We start from the raw sequence: 19,100 nt of genomic DNA, 5'->3' as shown, positions 1-19,100 counted from the left end.
CCATCGCACCTAGTGCGAAGCAATGAAAGAAAGAACGAAAGAGGCTTGTTCTTCAAGCTAAAGTCGAGGAGTTGGAAGCTCAGAACAACAAGATAGCAATAAAGAATGAAATCCTCCAGGAACAATATGAGAAGCTCTTCGAGACGTTCTACGAAAATAGGCGTACTCAAACACGCGAGCTTGTTGCCCCTGTGGACATCAACCATCATCTAGGTGCCCCCAACACGGAGGGTCACCTTCCTTCGACATGGATATCCCTGATGAGGAGCGAGCTAATCATTAAAACATTGATCAACATGAGACTTCTCTCAACCCAGCTGCTTCGACCCGAAACAGGAGAAATGGAGGAAGACACCTCCTTGCAGAAGGGTTGGAAGGATCGAAAGTCGTTTATCGTGACTGCCGAGACTTCCTAAAGCAACGTCGAGAGAATCCCTTTCACATAAGCTCGAAGATCAATGACCTAAGGGTTTCTGAAATACTTGGTCCCCTCCCACGACCCAGGCCAATTGCCAATCTAGGGAAGGAACGACAGGTCCCAGAGAAACATGAAGGTACATGGGACTTTGAGGTATTCTAACAGACTCGCCCTCGAAGTCAGTACAGCGAGTCCAAGGAAAAACCACACGCTCTTGCTCAAACTTTCCTACTTCCAAGAGGTGATGGAGACTTACGGAAGAAAATTCCAGTGATACATGACTCCACTCAAGACCCCCTTATCCTACAGCTCTTGGAGGAAGTAAACAAGTTGAAGGCCGAACGTCAGGCCGAGATACTTGACTGGAACCAATCCAGGTTTGGCCCTCTCACAAGGAGGATCCTCAACACCCCATTCAAGTGAAGACAAAACAAAAGCTTGGTTTACAACTCTATACTGGAAGGGAGGACCCAATTGAACACCTTAACCTCTTTAAGTCCACCATGGCATATTGGATGCACATCGACGAAGAGCGATGTCTTCTCTTCCCTTCCACCCTTTCTGGTGGAGCTATAAACTGGTATTGTCATCTTCCACCTAAGACAGTAGACTCATTTGAAGAACTAAGAAAATTGTCTGTCACTTAACACATCTTCTAAACTGACCACTTACATTCTGCAGATGACTTGTACACTATTCGCCAGAAGCCGGACGAGTCAGAACGAGAGTATGTCGGTCGCTTCAACCATGAGTAATCTCGCTGCGCTGAGGCAAATGACAATACTGCCTTCAAGGCCTTCACGGCTGGCCACGTGATTGTTTCTTTAAGTACATGATCAATGCCAACACTTGGAAGACTTACTTGTTGGAAATGTGCCCTAAAGCCAATCATGTGATGATACTTTACGGACATTTCACATGTTAAACTAATCTAGTTTAACATATAAAGGGCAAAGATTATTGTTTGAGCCGTCTCATATAAATGTTATATGCTTAAACGATAAAGTCCAAGGAATATGTGATTGGGAGAATGTAATCTAATGAAGTTAGATTCATGAGACCATTCTTTCGTAGACACATCCTAAACGTTCCTGATCATAGGATTGCCAATTGGGCGTTGACAGTCCGTTAAGATCAGTACGTACTATGTCTTCTCTCAGGGAGAGTGATTAGTCTCGAGTCATTGGTGTGTGTGACATCAAGACAAGTACGGTAGGTGCTCAATAGAGAATGAGTTCACTGAACGCGATTAACGAAGAGTTCTCATATTCCATGTCACATGAGAACTCATGGTTGGGATAATGCAAAGTAGTCCTTTGACCTGAGGCATCATAGTTGTCTTGTGGTTAAGTCCTTGATCTTTGATTATGTCAAAGTCACTCCATCAGGAGGGTGTCCACGGCATCGTTGGGGTCAAGCCACTTATCTATGGAGACAAGTGAATGCGCAACAAGGGATCTCTAACCTTCAAACCGTTTGAGGGAGAATACTCTTTGATATGATTTGAATCTCTGGCCAGAGTATGAATGAGATTAGGGAATGCGTTCCGAATCACATTCAAGGTAATCATATAAGCACAAGACACACATTGGATAGTAGACATGAGAAAATAAACTATCAAACCAAACAATGTGGTCAAGAGTATTAGATTAGAGAAAGACCGTATTGCATTTGTAATCTCGAACTGAATAGGTTCTCTAACCTCTTCTGATTAGCTTGGATAACCATGATATGCTGCTAGGTGTCACTCATGGTTTGTGGAAGCCCTAAACGTGTGTAATCACTAAAGGGAGAATTGAAAATAGTTTCAATTCACAATCGATGTAAAATGGTTTTAATCGCCCACTACCTCGCTAAAAGGAACCTAATGGATCGCACACCATAAAAGGTAGAGATTGGAGATTAAACGGAAATGAGTAAGAATGATTAAATGGTTTAATCATTTATTTATGGCAAGGATTAATTAATATGTTAATTAATCAAACGAATAAGTTCGTTAAAGACTTCGGGATAGTTTTGGACCTTAAGGCCCAATGGGCTTCGAACGTCAAGCCCATTAACTTAAGTTGTGTGACAATTTAATGAATAAAGATTCATTAAAGCCCAAAAGCCCAAAAATCCCAATATGGCTGGCCATAGTGTATGAATTAGGGTTTTGGTTGTTTAGGTCACTTAAAGAAGTGACTATATAAATGACTTTATAGCCAAATATTCATTAAGGATTAAAAGGGTTTATTTTTGGGGAAAATTGGTGAGAATTGTCTCTCCATTTTCTCTCTAAAGAGGCCAACACCTTGGAGGGTACATCTAGCAATCCTACTACTCCAAGGTCACTCATTTCTTCTACAATCTAACCTTGGTGAAGAAACTTAGAGGTTCTCAATTTTGGGAACTTGGAGAACCTATTCTTCCATCCAAATCCATGGATCTAAGAAGCAAGGAATGAAGGCCCCTATCTCTTTGGGTGATTAGCCTTTGCTTATGCAAAGAGGAATCTACAAAGGTATTAATTTCAACTCACTTTGTTTTGAGTTGATTATTGGTTCACCAATCTACTAGGCTTTGAATTTCATGGTAATGTTTTGTTTTTGAGTGCATACAAGCATGATTCCGCCTTTAATTGTTAATTGCATGCTATATGATGTTGCTCAAATGAACATGTTTTCCCAAAATAATTCCTTCAAGTGGTATCAGAGCCTAGGTCTAGTAGTTGGTGAATCCTTTTGTGTTTTGTAGTTCATAAGTTTGTGATTTAAAAGTTGTAATTGTTACAAGCTTTATTCTTGCTTCTTTGAAAGTAAATTTTGTTGGAAAATTTGCTATCTCAAATGTTGTAGATGTTGTTCATATGAGCATGAATATTGGAGCTAAAATTTGGTGCCATGCTTTTGGGAAAATTCGGCCAAAACCAAAGGGTGGATTTTTGGGTTCTTGTTTGACTTGTTAAAAGTGTTTTAATGTGTTCTTTGGAACCCCTAAGTACCCTAGTTTGGTTAGATGTTATTTCCCTTAAGTAAGAATGGTTTTGGAATGTTTTTGGGTGAAAAAGGTTCATGGAAAAATTTGGGTTTTTCATGGATGTTCTTCATTGTTCTTGATGTTCTTGCCAAGAACAAAAAGGTTTGGTGTTTTGATTCAAAGTTTTGATTTATTTCATAAAGTTTATGTGATATGTTTTTCAAATGATTTATCATGTATTTAAAGTGTTAAATATTTGGTTAAATGGCAATAGAAAAATCTATCATCAAAACATATATTATCTTTTATGAAAGGTGATAGAAATAATGGTGATAAGAATTTCTTATCTTACACCACTTGATTAATTTTGACAAAACTCACAAATCAACACACACACCAACCTTATCCCTCCCCAAAACCAGCCACTCCCTCAAAGGGAGTACTTTTGGAGCTTTTATGCAATTACATAAAGTTTTGATACTTTTGTGTATTTGCACTTTGGCCCAAAAGTTTACGTTTTTACGTTTAGGTCCAAAAACGCTAAAGGACAAATTGTTTTGTTCCTTTAATGAAGTTTTTGCATTATTAAAAGTTTGGGTTCTAGTTGTATTTACATGAAGTTGTGACTTTTGTGTATTGTACAAAGTGACCCCAAAAGTTTTTGTTATTGCAATATGGCCCAAAAGTTGAGGTTAATTGCATGATGGCCCAAATAGGATGAGAACAAAATTGTTTTGTCTCTTTAAATGAGAATTGGATTTTCATTTTGTTTAGCTCCATTTAAATCAATTTTATGGATACAAAAACCAAATGAAAATGTTGCATTCAATTTAATTAGTTAAAGTGTTAATTAATTAAAGGGTGATTATGAACCTAAGCCTAATATAATTGAGCTATGTGAAAGGCGTTTCAAATTTGTTTGAACCATGGGAATGTGTAGATTAGATTTCGGTTGTAATTTGATTTGATCAAATGTTGTAAAAGGGCTTAAGCTCTTCTTTACTTTAAAGTAATTTGTTAAATGCAAATGTTGTAATGAGCATAAGCTCACCTTTACTTTGAAGTACTTCTTTCTTGCTTTATTTGATATGCATGAAAATGAAGTAGTTGGGTCCAACGCCCCTAAGACAACACGCCTTAATGTGTTTAAACGCGTAACTAAAATCAATCTTCATTCCTAGACCGAGATTCAACACAAGGCTCGTGTTGAATCTAAACAAAGGTTCATAATCATCCTAAGGCCCTATGGCAACTATATAGTCCATCAAATGAATGCAAAGTTTATGTTAGTAGTATCATATACTCTTGCTTTAAAAATCGTTTTATAAGCATAGTGGGAGTATTATATACAACTAAAACAATCAAATGGACCAATAGTTGTAAGAGGACCAAAATTGTTTTAATAGAGATTAAAATGAATATTTATATGTGATGAGACCTAAAACCCTCAACCAAATCATTATTAAGTTGATAAGCGTGAGAGTGCTTTGAACACTCTTTCGTGGCCTTCCACCGTGGTAGGCTTCAATCGTGTGTGACTCATACACCGTATTCGTCCAATTCTGGGGTTGCAAAGTATGTGCTTACATTCAGGAGAAGCCTATAAACATATGATGAAGTGAAAGGTAGGCAACAAGTGTGGCCAATATGGAGTTCTTCTGAGGCCATTCTTGAACCCCTACTTGAACTAGCATGGTGGGAATGACTTAACTAAGTGCAATGGTGCCAATATGGAGTTCTTCTGAGGCATCATTCTCTAGAGGCCAAACGAGATGGGTACTTGCATTAGTTGCAAATGAGTAAGCGTACTCTCTCATTATTATTGTTGCTAGCCAATATGGAGTTCTTCTGAGGTGGGCTTGGTAATAGTGAGCCTCCCATAACCTACTAGGAGTTTCATCCAAAACTCTCGAATTCCAATGAGGGATATGGAATTTGCCAAAAAATAGTGGGTGGTGCTATTTGATTTAAAGACCCTGAATCAAATGGCTTAAAATCAATCAATTTATATTCGTTATGTATTTGATTACCAATATATTTGCAAACGCTATCCAACACTTGACAAATAAAAGCCGAACGTTTAGTTTACGGACTTGGTACTACAAAACCATAGATTGTCTTTAATGGCTTGTAAAAGTACCAAAGTAGTCTCATCCTCACAATCTTCCTATTGATAATGTATCATTAGAAGAATATGTTAGAAAAGGTCTATCATAAAGAGGACAACACTTTTAATGTCATAATTCTTTAATTACAAATTGTTGTATGAAGAAATAGGAGTTGCTTTGAACAACCCTTAGTCAATGCAAACACTTAGTGCTTGTTTCTTTGTTACATGAACAAGGAACTTGAGAAGAAAGCACAAAGGCATGGACACTTTATGTGCCATGATTCTTCACTTACAATTTGTTGTGTGAAGAAATAAGAGTTGCCTTGTACAACTCTTTAAAGTTTGTAATTATGTTTAGAACGTAATGGCTGGTTGACAAAAATAGTCCATTAACATGGATTTATAATGATTTTGAATCATTAAGTGTTGAAGTGATAAAACCACTTAATGAGACGGAAACTAGGCAAGGACTTCACCTTTGTTTCCCTATCCTAATCGTTCACTAAGTTTATTGTAAACTATGTAGTGAAAAATAACCACATGCTCTCCAAAATGTTTGATGTGTATAACACAATTGAAAAAGGTTTCAAGAGAGATAGTGGGAGTTTAGGGACCATGACTAATGTAGTCAAAGGTGAAAGTCAAATAAAGAAGATAAATAACTCCAAGGGAAAAAATTTTCTTTATGAAAGGATGGACATTGGAAGGGGTATTTGCAAGAAATGTCTTGCAAGTGTCAAGAACACACCTTTCGAAGGTGTTGTAAATTGTTCTTGAATAGTTCAAAACAATTGGTTCTTCTACTTGAATGCATGATTCCGTATTAGTGACTATGTTTTACAAATCGTTGTAAAAGTGTGACTAATAAGAAGTAGAAGATATATGAGTGAAGAAAAGGTGCTTCACATTTGGAAACGTGAATCAAATATAGATCTCTGCGAAAGCAGATGGTACTTACTTCCTCATATGAACTACCAAAGAAATTGGAAAAACATAGATTGTCTTTATATTCCAATTTTAAGGAACTAAATTCCGTCACTATGTGAAATGGATAAATGTTTTGTTTGACAAAACAATGTTCTTTATTAATCAATGATTGGATTATGGTAATCTAATTAATTATCTCTATAGTAGAGATAATATGGTAGTGTTAACTGTTTAGAAAATAATGATGCTTAAAACCCAAAAGGTTGCAAGGTAGTGACTAATCCCAACTAAAGTTGTGATACCTCTAAAACATAAATTACAAGTTGGTCATAAATGGACGCTTTAGATCGTTAGATCCGGATCCAATACCTTCTTGTTAAAATTGTATAGAGGCGAAATGTTCGAATCTTTATTCTTTTGGAAAGAAGAAAGAATCACAAAGTTGTTGAGGTTAATTCACTTAGATGTTAGTGGCACTTGCCCACAAACATAAATACTACTCATGTTGATTGACATTCACCGAAGATCACTCTCGGTTGGACTATAGTTTATTTTGAATAAACACAAGTCCGAATACTTTGCAAAATGTTTCAAAGAATTCAAGTAATGTAAGTTGATGAGTAAGACATCTAAAGTATTTACCTCCTTAGATTTGATCCAAGGAAAGGTAACACTTTAGATGAGTTTCCTTGATAGATATCAAGGAAAATAGCATCATAAGATAATATATTTCTCCATTAGGAGAAGAACGAACTCGAATAAGATTTAGTTCGTTAGATGTTATCTATTACCCATATATAGGATATATACCTCTAAAACAATATGATTGTCAATGAGAAGATCTTCCAATATTTTCATGACTCCATAAGATGTAGTTGGAAAGAAAGACAAATCTTAAGCATGTTAAGATTTGGGGTTGTGTGCTAATAAGCAATATTTGTTAGATAACAATCTTGTAGGATATCCTTAAAATAATTTTTGGATATCGCTTCTATAAACCAACTAACAAATGTTGTTTTGTTGGGTAGTTCATTGTAATTCTACAATGTGATTTGCCTAAAAAGCAAATGAACGAGAGATAGAACTCGAAGAATGGGTTCTTTGAGAGACAAGATAGTAATCAACAAATATAACAACCTAGTTCCTATACCACAAGCTCCAAGGTAGTCGATAAGGATTTATAAACCGTCTCAGTTGAATGGTTTTGAACTTTATGATTACATTGAGTGCATATACGATATATACTCAAGAAAATGGTAAAGTACCATTTGACTCGAAATAATGAAACCTTCATAGCTAATTGGTAGCTTAAGGTGACTACAATCAAAGAGAATGATTGACTTTAAAGGAACCATTTTTGACGTAGTCTTAGTTTCAATTAATTCGAAGATTGCTAGCTACAACTAAATGGTGATTCAATGTTTGGACATAATATGGGTTTCCGAAACCATTATTAAGATAGTCTTGATAATATATGTCTAAAACTATAAATCACAAGACATGTAAGTTGTAGAGATCCATCCATCATGGATTTTAGCAAGCAAGTGGGAGCTATTTGCATTTTATGAGAAAAAGGATCAAATCGTTTGATTTCTCATAAAGATGTAAATGAATCTTTTGTTTACGAGTTTTACAAAAGATTAGTGGGAGTTAATCATGTTCCTAAAATTTAAATATATATGATATATTAATTTTGGAAATGAAAAGAATACTTCTTCGTTAAAGTTATGACTTTAATACATTATATGAAGATAGAATGTATATGGGAGATATAGTCTATATACATGGGATGGAAATCTATAATGATATATTTCATGATATAATTGGATTATATCAATCCCTAATAATAGACAATGGATGCTAGGAAGTTTCTCATATGATGATAAACTTCAATAAGAATGACGATTCTAGTGAGACTAGCAAGTTGCCCTTCTCAAAGGGAATGTACCCTTTGACTCCCAAAGAAATAATGCGTAAATTGAATCCTTTATGCATACGCAGAAATGTTATTTATGTATTTCATATTGTATGAAAAACATTGATATGAGTTGTACCTAGAACGATACAAGACGATATCAGTGCAAGCCCAGGATCAGAACCATGGCAACTGTCAAGTGAGTCCTTAAGTATTTGAGAAATACTAAAGGATAGATTCCTCAAAGAATGAGGAAGAATTAGAGTAACGTAATGGAAGCGTAAATGTATTAGATTATGAATCTAATCCATCATTGGATGTTTCTTCATTATGAATGAAGAGATAAACGAATATCTCTTTATTATGACTAAAGAGATATTTGGATGGAAACATTAAAGTAATGACTTTAGTGTGTTCCATTATGAATGCAAGATATATTGCCATATAGAAGTTTACAACAATGTTGTTTGGATGGGAAAGTTCATTTATGAACTCTCTATTCGGTTCCAACCAGAAAGTGTTTGACACTAATGGGGCGATAGCTCAAGCCTGGGAATCAAGGTCTCACCAAGATCCGAACTCAAATGAGAGACTGAACCACATGATTGAGAATCATGTATAATGGTGACGTCGTTATTCTCAAGGTTGCTTCTATGGATAACACATATAGATATCCACTGTCTAGGCCTACTATTCAGCCATTTATGAAATGACTACAGAAGAGGTATCATCAAGATGACCAAGCTGATTGGCTCTAGTGCAAGTGGGAGATTGTTGGAAATGTGCCCTAAAGCCAATCATGTGATGATACTTTACGGACATTTCACATGTTAAACTAATCTAGTTTAACATATAAAGGGCAAAGATTATTGTTTGAGCCGTCTCATATAAATGTTATATGCTTAAACGATAAAATCCAAGGAATATGTGATTGGGAGAATGTAATCTAATGAAGTTAGATTCATGAGACCATTCTTTCGTAGACACATCCTAAACGTTCCTGATCATAGGATTGCCAATTGGGCGTTGACAGTCCGTTAAGATCAGTACGTACTATGTCTTCTCTCAGGGAGAGTGATTAGTCTCGAGTCATTGGTGTGTGTGACATCAAGACAAGTACGGTAGGTGCTCAATAGAGAATGAGTTCACTGAACGCGATTAACGAAGAGTTCTCATATTCCATGTCACATGAGAACTCATGGTTGGGATAATGCAAAGTAGTCCTTTGACCTGAGGCATCATAGTTGTCTTGTGGTTAAGTCCTTGATCTTTGATTATGTCAAAGTCACTCCATCAGGAGGGTGTCCACGGCATCGTTGGGGTCAAGCCACTTATCTATGGAGACAAGTGAATGCGCAACAAGGGATCTCTAACCTTCAAACCGTTTGAGGGAGAATACTCTTTGATATGATTTGAATCTCTGGCCAGAGTATGAATGAGATTAGGGAATGCGTTCCGAATCACATTCAAGGTAATCATATAAGCACAAGACACACATTGGATAGTAGACATGAGAAAATAAACTATCAAACCAAACAATGTGGTCAAGAGTATTAGATTAGAGAAAGACCGTATTGCATTTGTAATCTCGAACTGAATAGGTTCTCTAACCTCTTCTGATTAGCTTGGATAACCATGATATGCTGCTAGGTGTCACTCATGGTTTGTGGAAGCCCTAAACGTGTGTAATCACTAAAGGGAGAATTGAAAATAGTTTCAATTCACAATCGATGTAAAATGGTTTTAATCGCCCACTACCTCGCTAAAAGGAACCTAATGGATCGCACACCATAAAAGGTAGAGATTGGAGATTAAACGGAAATGAGTAAGAATGATTAAATGGTTTAATCATTTATTTATGGCAAGGATTAATTAATATGTTAATTAATCAAACGAATAAGTTCGTTAAAGACTTCGGGATAGTTTTGGACCTTAAGGCCCAATGGGCTTCGAACGTCAAGCCCATTAACTTAAGTTGTGTGACAATTTAATGAATAAAGATTCATTAAAGCCCAAAAGCCCAAAAATCCCAATATGGCTGGCCATAGTGTATGAATTAGGGTTTTGGTTGTTTAGGTCACTTAAAGAAGTGACTATATAAATGACTTTATAGCCAAATATTCATTAAGGATTAAAAGGGTTTATTTTTGGGGAAAATTGGTGAGAATTGTCTCTCCATTTTCTCTCTAAAGAGGCCAACACCTTGGAGGGTACATCTAGCAATCCTACTACTCCAAGGTCACTCATTTCTTCTACAATCTAACCTTGGTGAAGAAACTTAGAGGTTCTCAATTTTGGGAACTTGGAGAACCTATTCTTCCATCCAAATCCATGGATCTAAGAAGCAAGGAATGAAGGCCCCTATCTCTTTGGGTGATTAGCCTTTGCTTATGCAAAGAGGAATCTACAAAGGTATTAATTTCAACTCACTTTGTTTTGAGTTGATTATTGGTTCACCAATCTACTAGGCTTTGAATTTCATGGTAATGTTTTGTTTTTGAGTGCATACAAGCATGATTCCGCCTTTAATTGTTAATTGCATGCTATATGATGTTGCTCAAATGAACATGTTTTCCCAAAATAATTCCTTCATTACTTTGAGGTGATGGCACAAGCTTACAACCACACCTCCGCCGAAACAAGGACATACCAAGGGAAACCCCCTACAGCCACCCCTTATCAGCAAGTATGGAGTGGAAGCCAGATCCAACCAAATGAGAAGACCTCAACCTTCCAAACGGCAGTGATGCCTCTCCCTGCCTTACTTAATAACTTGCCAAGTCAATAGACATATCAATCTCAGTGCAAGAGGAAAGATTTCCATCCTCACCAGTCTCATTTTAGTAAAAAGAGTAAGGGACACTACCACGATAACCAAGGGTATCACCATGATAATCCCCGCCCCCAGGCAGTTAACACAGTGGGTCAAGCACGTGTCAGGACAAGCCCTACCTCGAGGTATGAGGCATACACACCTTTGAATGCCACATGCGGGCCATTTACCCTAGCATAGCACACCTGATACCGAAGCAAAATGTATCACCATTCGTGATCATATTGTAGCTTTGGCACGTGAAGGAAAAATTGATCAATTCCTCATTCAACCTCCAAAGGATAACCGTAACCAACGCCAAGTGAATGTGATATATTCCATAAATGATGGCACACCCATATCTAAATCTTCCAACAGGGCCATGAAAAATAGTGAACAAACTTTAAGGCCTGACCACCAAGTGTTTCACGTGGAAAACATCAGGGGAGGCAAGCATCAAAAGCCTAACTAGAATCCAATATGTTTCTACCCTGAGGAAGAAAGATGTATCATCTACCCTCACAACGACTTACTTATCGTGGAAGCTCACATAGCCAACTTTGAAGTACGACGAATCCTGGTAGACACGGGGGCTTTGGTCAATATCATGTTTGCTGAAGCTTTCAGGGCACTTAATGTAGCTGAACACTTGCTCGATCACTCGGTTTCTCATCTGATAAGCTTTTCCAGTGATATCGTGCAACCTTTAGGGATCATATACTTACCTTTCATCGTTGGTAGATGCCCTTACACAACTACCATTACCATTAACTTCATGGTGGTTGATTGCCCAACGACATACAATGTCATCTTTGGACGCACAAACATCAATAATCTCAAGGCCATGGTATCCACACATATGTTGTTGATGAAATTTCCAACCCCTTATGGCGATGGTTACATCAGAGGAGATCAACTTAGTGCACGGTCATGTTACAACACTTCGGTCAAGCAATAACACCTGCATATGCCCAAAGAAATCTTTTCTATACATGACCAAGTTATAAAGACCAGCCCGGATGAAGCCAACTTGGATCTTCACGGTGGCAACAGTCAACCAAACGATCCTCGAGATGACTCTTTCACCCAACAAGCACAACCCGTTAAAGAGTTGGAGAAGGTCTCTAAGATAAAAGATTATCTGAATTGCATGGTGAAGATTGACACCACCTTGTCACCACCCATTTGGTTGGCATTGATCTCTTTTTTGCAAGAGAACACTGAGGTCTTTGCCTGGTCATACGAGGACATGCCAAGCATTTTTCTTGATATCATCTGTCATCGCTTGAGTATTGACCCCAAGACTAAGTCGGTGAGGTAGAAACGAAGATCTTATGATGCTGAACGATACTAAGCAATGAAGGCAGAAGTTGAAAAACTCAAAGGCATAAGCTTCGTCCGCAAAGTCAACCTAACATGGGTAGCAAATGTGGTTCTTGTGAAGAAAAATTCGACCAAAGAAAGTCTCCTGCTCCAAAAGATCTTGTGAAGAATGTGTGTCGACTACACCGACCTAAACAAAGGATGCCTTAATGATAGTTTTCCTCTTCCTTTTATTGGCAGACTTATAGACTCTACGGCAGGGTATGAACTCCTAAGCTTCATGGATGCTTACTCAAGATACAACCAAATCCTCATAAACCCTCCGGACCAAGAACACACAACCTTTACTACTGACAGGGGACTATATTGCTATAAAGTCATGCCATTCGGCCAAAAGAACGCAGGGGCGACTTATCAGAAACTAGTTAATTTAATGTTCGCTAAAAATATTGGGAAGAGCATGGAAGTTTACGTTGATGATATGCTAGTCAAGAGAAAACATGCTGACCAACACATCACCAACCTATCTGAAACTTTCACAATTCTGAAGAGGTATTGAATAAGATTAAATCCCAACAAATTTTCCTTCGGCGTAGGCTCTGGTAAATTCTTAGGCTTCATGATTAGCCAACGAGGCATTGAGGCTAATCCCGAGAAGATCAAAGCAATCCTCGACATGAAGGAACCAGTAACTTCAAAAGACATCCAGAGCTTTACTGGCAAGGTGGCAGCCTTAACCAGGTTCATCTTTAAGGCCATAGACAGATGTGCCATTTCTTCAAAGCACTTAAGGGAAGTAAGAAATATGTTACATGGACTGATGAATGTGCTGAGGCATTCAAGAACCTCAAGAACTACATAAAGCCCATATGTTCTCCAAACCTGAGGTTGGTGACACTCTCTTTATCTATCTATCGGTATCGGCTTTAGAAGTAAGTTCCGTTCTCATTCGAAATGATGGTAATGTCGAACGGCCTGTCTACTACGCTAGCAAGGCCGTACAAGATGTGGATACACGATACTCCAACATTGATAAATTGGCTCTAGCATTAGTCATGTCTACTAAAAAACTTCTCCCTTACTTCCAAGCATACTTCATCATCGTGCTTACCAATCATCATCTTCGACAGATACTTCAAAGTCCTGACACTTCGGGGTGAATGATCAAATGGGCGATATCATTGGGTGAATTTGACATCTCCTACCAACCAAAGCCAGCTGAGAAGGGCCAAGCAATGGCAGACTTCATCGCTGACTTCACATATCCTGTTGACATTGTTTTTATGCCTAAAGTAGTGGTTTCATTACCCTCGGAAGCTCAGAAAATAAAACCAACAGCCCTAGCATGGAGTCTATATGTTGATGGCTTGTCCAACTAACAGGGTTGTGGAACAGGACTAGTCCTTACTACCCTCGACAAAGTGGCGATGGAGTATGCTCTTCGTTTCAAATTCAAGGCGTCGAACAATGAGGTCAAATATGAAACCCTCATAGCAGGCTTACGTTTGGCCAAACACCTTGGGTTTAAACGAATTGATATCTTCAGTGACTCTTAATTGGTGGTTAACCAGGTCACCAACAACTTTGACGCTAAGGATAGCTCCATGGCAGCATATCTGGCACAAACACAATTGTTGCTCAAGCACTTCCACTACCAAATCACCCAAGTTCCTCGAGCGATAAACAGCTATGCAGATGCTTTGGCTCGCCTCCCCTCAGTAGTGGAATACAAGATTGGGAGAAAAATTCAGGTCGAATAGTTAACAGCACCAATCACCATGGTCGCGGAAGTGTCTAACTTACAACAAGGGGATAGTTGGATTACCTCGATTTATAAATTCCTTGATCATGGCACCCTTCCAAATGACAAGGTCCAAGCTAAGCAGATTCGATACAAGTCTACCCGTTACTTGATCATTAATGTCCAACTCTACAAGTAGGGTTTTAACTTACCATACCTGAGATGCCTTACGCCTGTGGAGGTGGAAATTGTCCTTGGGGAAATACATGAAGGAGTTTGCGGAGATCATGCTGGATCTCAATCCCTCGCACACAAGGCTTTTTGCCAAGGATATTATTGGCCAACACTCCACCAAAATGCCATCAGAATATCCCGCTTATGTGATAAGTGTCAACGCTATGTAACTATTCCTCACTCCCATCCCAAGCCGCTCACTCCTATGATCAGCCCTTGGCCTTTGGCCCAATGGGGACTTGATTTGATCAGCCCAATGCCTGCAAGGAAGGGTAAGGTTCACTATGCAATCATTGCAGTTGACTACTTCGTATGGAAAAACATGCTTTGCAGATTCAGCATTCCCAATGCGATAGTCACTGACAACGGACGACAGTTCGACAACAATAAGTTCAGGATGTTCTACTCTAAGTTCAACATTAACTTATGTTTCGCCTCCCCAGCTCATCCCTAGTCTAATGGACAAGTTGAAGCCACCAACAAAATAATCAAGCGTACTTTAAAAACTAGCTTGGACAAGGCTAAAGGCTGTTGGCCAGAATTTGTACCCCAAGTTTTTTGGTCATACCGCACTTCGTATAGGACTTCAACAGGAGAAACTTCATTCTCACTTGATTTTGGTACAGAGGCAGTTGTCCCAGTTGAGCTTAAGCAAGCAACATTCCGAGTCCAGAACTATGTGCAAAGCGAAAATGACAAACAACTAACCCTTAACTTAGATCTAGTCGAGGAACACAGAAACCAAGCTCACTTGAGGAATGTCGCCTACAAGCAGCACATCTTCAACTACTATGACTCAAGGGTCAAACCTCGTTCTTTCAAAGTAGGGAACTGGGTATTGAAGAAAATATTACTCTGCGACAGAATCCCAAGTGAAGGAACACTCAGTCCAAACTAGGATAGACCATTTGAAGTTATTGGCATTAGTCACCCTGGCTCATACAAGCTCAGAAGCTCCGATGGTAAGACCCTTGGCCATCCATGGAACGCTGATCACCTGAAGTATTATTACAAGTAAACTCACAATGTATAAATGTTAAGCTTTAGCCGTTCGGCATCCTATGTAACGAAGACCATTTGGCATGAATTCAATAAATATGTGATTTAGACAACTTGGTCCTAATTCCCTTACATTCCTAGCAATGAAACACACGGGTTCAAAGCTTTAACATGAATGCTCCTAACAGGAAATAAAGTCTAAGTATATGTCAACAAGACTATACAAATAAATGAACGGCTCCACAGTATATTCATTCAATCTTACCCAAGTTATGGCTTATATCCAAACAAAGGATTTGCTCAAACATAGCCAAGCATTCATCAATGATAGTGCAAATACTTGGCAATTAACATCAAACTATACGGCGCAAAGTTGTAAACATCCATAAATAAAAAGCTCTCAGGCTTACAACATGGCACATGCCATACAAACAACAAACTAGTACATCCAGAGTACATGGCACATGCCACACAAACAACAAACTAATACATCCAAAGTACCTGGCACATGCCACACAAACAACAAACTAGTACATCCAAAGTACATGGCACGTGACACACAAACAACAAACTAATACATCTAGAGTACATGGCACATGCCACATAAACAACAAACTCGTACATCCAGAGTACATGCAGAAAAAGAGGGCATTACGAGTCATCCTCATTTGAGGCCGAACCCCTAACTATATCACTGTGCGTTTCAACTTCATTGCCCTCACCACCACCCTCAGCATCTCCAAGACCATCATCACTCTCATGAGACTGCTCACTGATACTAGTCTCATTATCAGGGTCATCCTCACTACTAGGATCAATTGCAAGGACGAAGGTTTCACCTTTTTGTAGGTACTCATTCATCTCATCACGATACTTTCGGATACTGCTTCCATTGTCGTAACGTTCAAGGACTGCCATCCATTTCCTTTTCTCAAAATTAGCCGCCTGGATGCAGTAAGTTCTAAAGGCATCGTGAAAGGCCTAGGAACCTAAGAACTCATGCATGGCAACGTTCCTCTCAGTTGGGATACTCCTCTTCAGCCTAGAAACCTTAACCAGTGCACTATCCAACTCCCCTTTAACCTTGGAAACCTCGAGGATATTTGTCTCCAACTATTTCTTAGTCGCTTCAAATTGTTTCTTGAGCCTCACGTTCTCACGATTCCGCCTTTTCAAACTTTCAAAGTTTTGATCCTTGAGGCGGATGGCATCAACCAAAGCTTAGCTCGTTTTTCTGGCGTCATTCACAAGTTGCTTATTCTCTTTAAACTTTGCCTTGTACCACTTGACCTCTCGTAATCTGTCGTCGTACTCGGTCATGACCTACATGACAAGATGATTGTCACTACCAAGAAAAAGAGGGGAGAAAGTAAAGAAATGACAGAGTAACACTTACATAAGAAGATAGCCTCATCATCTGGTCACGATCTGATTCATTCTCATCTAATAGCTCGCCAAGCTCGTCAACAGTGGATAGACGTCCTGCCAGGCAATTATTGACATACCTAAAACTACTTGGTTGCATGGCAACCTTCAAGTCATTCCAATGGATGTTGCCAACCTCTTCCTTGTACTTCCTCTTACAGCTGGAGCCAGGGTCACCTTTTTGGTCAGTGGACTCCATGGTTGGAGGAAAGATAGGATTGATGGAAGGAAGAGGAGGCAACAGTCGTCTCTCATCCCCTGCAACTATGGCAACAGCATACCCGATGCCCTCAGCTTCAGCCTTCTTTGAGGCAACAATCTTGAGGACCTCCTCTTGTGACTTAGGTTTAGGGGCTGGCCTCACCCGACGAGCTCCCTTGTGAAACAAAATGTCGTCTACGGGAACTAACATGGGTGCTTTCCCTTTCTTGGTGCTAGTCTCCCCTTTTTTGCCCACTTTCTCCACTGAACAAGAAAAATCAAAGTAAGGAATGCAACTTTGTAAAAGAAAGGAGGGGTGAAATGAAAGATATAACTTACTTGCTCGTCTCTGGCACTCCGACACTAAGGTCTAGAAACCGTACTTTCGAAATAAGGGTCGTATCTTGCCCAAGTGTCTATCCTCTTTGGGCACCCTCAACACCTTCTATACGTTAGCCAGCTCACATCCGGACAGCTTGAAGGTCCCTTGCATCACTGCACGAAGAAAAATGTTAGCAGCAAGAGAAAATCACAACAAATAGCAAATAATGCAAATAATGGATACATTACAACCTACAATCTAGAAGTGAGTAAGAACACGTCGCTCAAGCATAACACCCTTAGCACATTCCCAATCATTATAAAGAAAACACCAACGGTTTTTCCAAGTGTAGTACGCCTTTTTCTTACCAAAGAGAATACGCTCTCTCTCACTCCGACATGCACACTCGACATACCCAGTGAATGATTTCACCGGGCGCATCTTATAGCAGTAGCGCCACTGATGAAAGGAAGGCTCACCTAACCCACATTCCATCCAAATAATATAAAACTAGATCAAGGTATCCCAAAAACCAGGGTAGAGTTGCCCAGACGCATATCCAATGAAAGATAACATCTATTGCAACCATGGGTGCAAAGGCAACTTCACTCCTAAGGTCAATAATATCTGGGTATAGAACATAACATGACCTTTGGGCGGTTCAGATGACAACTCTTCATGATGCACCAAGTGCATTCCTACACTACGGGGGATACTACATGACTACCTTAGGGCCTCAAGCTGTTTTTCGCTATCTAACAAGTTGTTCTCTAAATGGTCCGCTGTGAACTCAGAGTGAAATATGGGTATTGCGTCAGAAACAACCCTCTCACCCACTGACATGAAGAAGGAGGAACCAATATTGGCTAAGGTTTGGCAATTGCGAAGATCACCCAACGTTTCTTTTGTACAAAACTCCAACAAAGGCCCTGAATACTCTAATATTACAAGCTCAAACCTAGAGCTAGAGCTAGGGGAACCCTCATCACTAGGACTTCCAGACTTTGACATCTACAGCAAACAGAAACAAACTCTATCACTACATGAAAGATCGAAACATAAGGAAGTTCCTAGGGCATGAAGAAAAGCTCAACTAGTTCATTATGTTCTCAACCAAGTACATGAACACTTAAACAATTCAACAAGAATGAAAGCATGCGATCTAGTGGAGAATACTACCAACCTGAAGATGGTGCAAAGCAATGCCGGAATCCCTCTCAACTATAAGAGCACTCTGTCTCCAAAAAGCACTACAAAATGAGCAAATAAAGACAATGAAAAGAGTGGAAACTTATAATTCTTATATAGTTCAACATGGCTAAAGAAATTCAAAATTCAAAATTCAAACCATGAGAAAACCCCACATGGAAAGTCTTCAAACTTCCACACAAGCTAGGGAGTTTTCAAATTTCAAACTTACAGGTCCCTCTCTCCAATTTATGGTGCCAACAAGAGCTTCATCAATGAAGTTCAACTACAATTCTCAAAAGCTTCACACACTCTTGATCAAGACAGTATGAAGCAAAACCAATTTATGGTGCTAACAAAAGCTTCATCAATGAAGAGCAACTACAATCCTTAAAAGCTTCACACACTTTGATCAAGACAATGTGAAGCAAAACCAATTTATGGTGCCAACAAGAGCCTCATCAATGGAGTTCAACTACAATTCTCAAAAGCTTCACACACTCTTAATCAAGACAATGTGAAACAAA

The sequence above is a fragment of the Malus domestica genome, chromosome 05, assembly GCF_042453785.1.
Source record: "Malus domestica chromosome 05, GDT2T_hap1".
Classification (NCBI taxonomy): Eukaryota; Viridiplantae; Streptophyta; class Magnoliopsida; order Rosales; family Rosaceae; genus Malus; species Malus domestica.
This window is presented reverse-complemented; position numbering follows the sequence as displayed.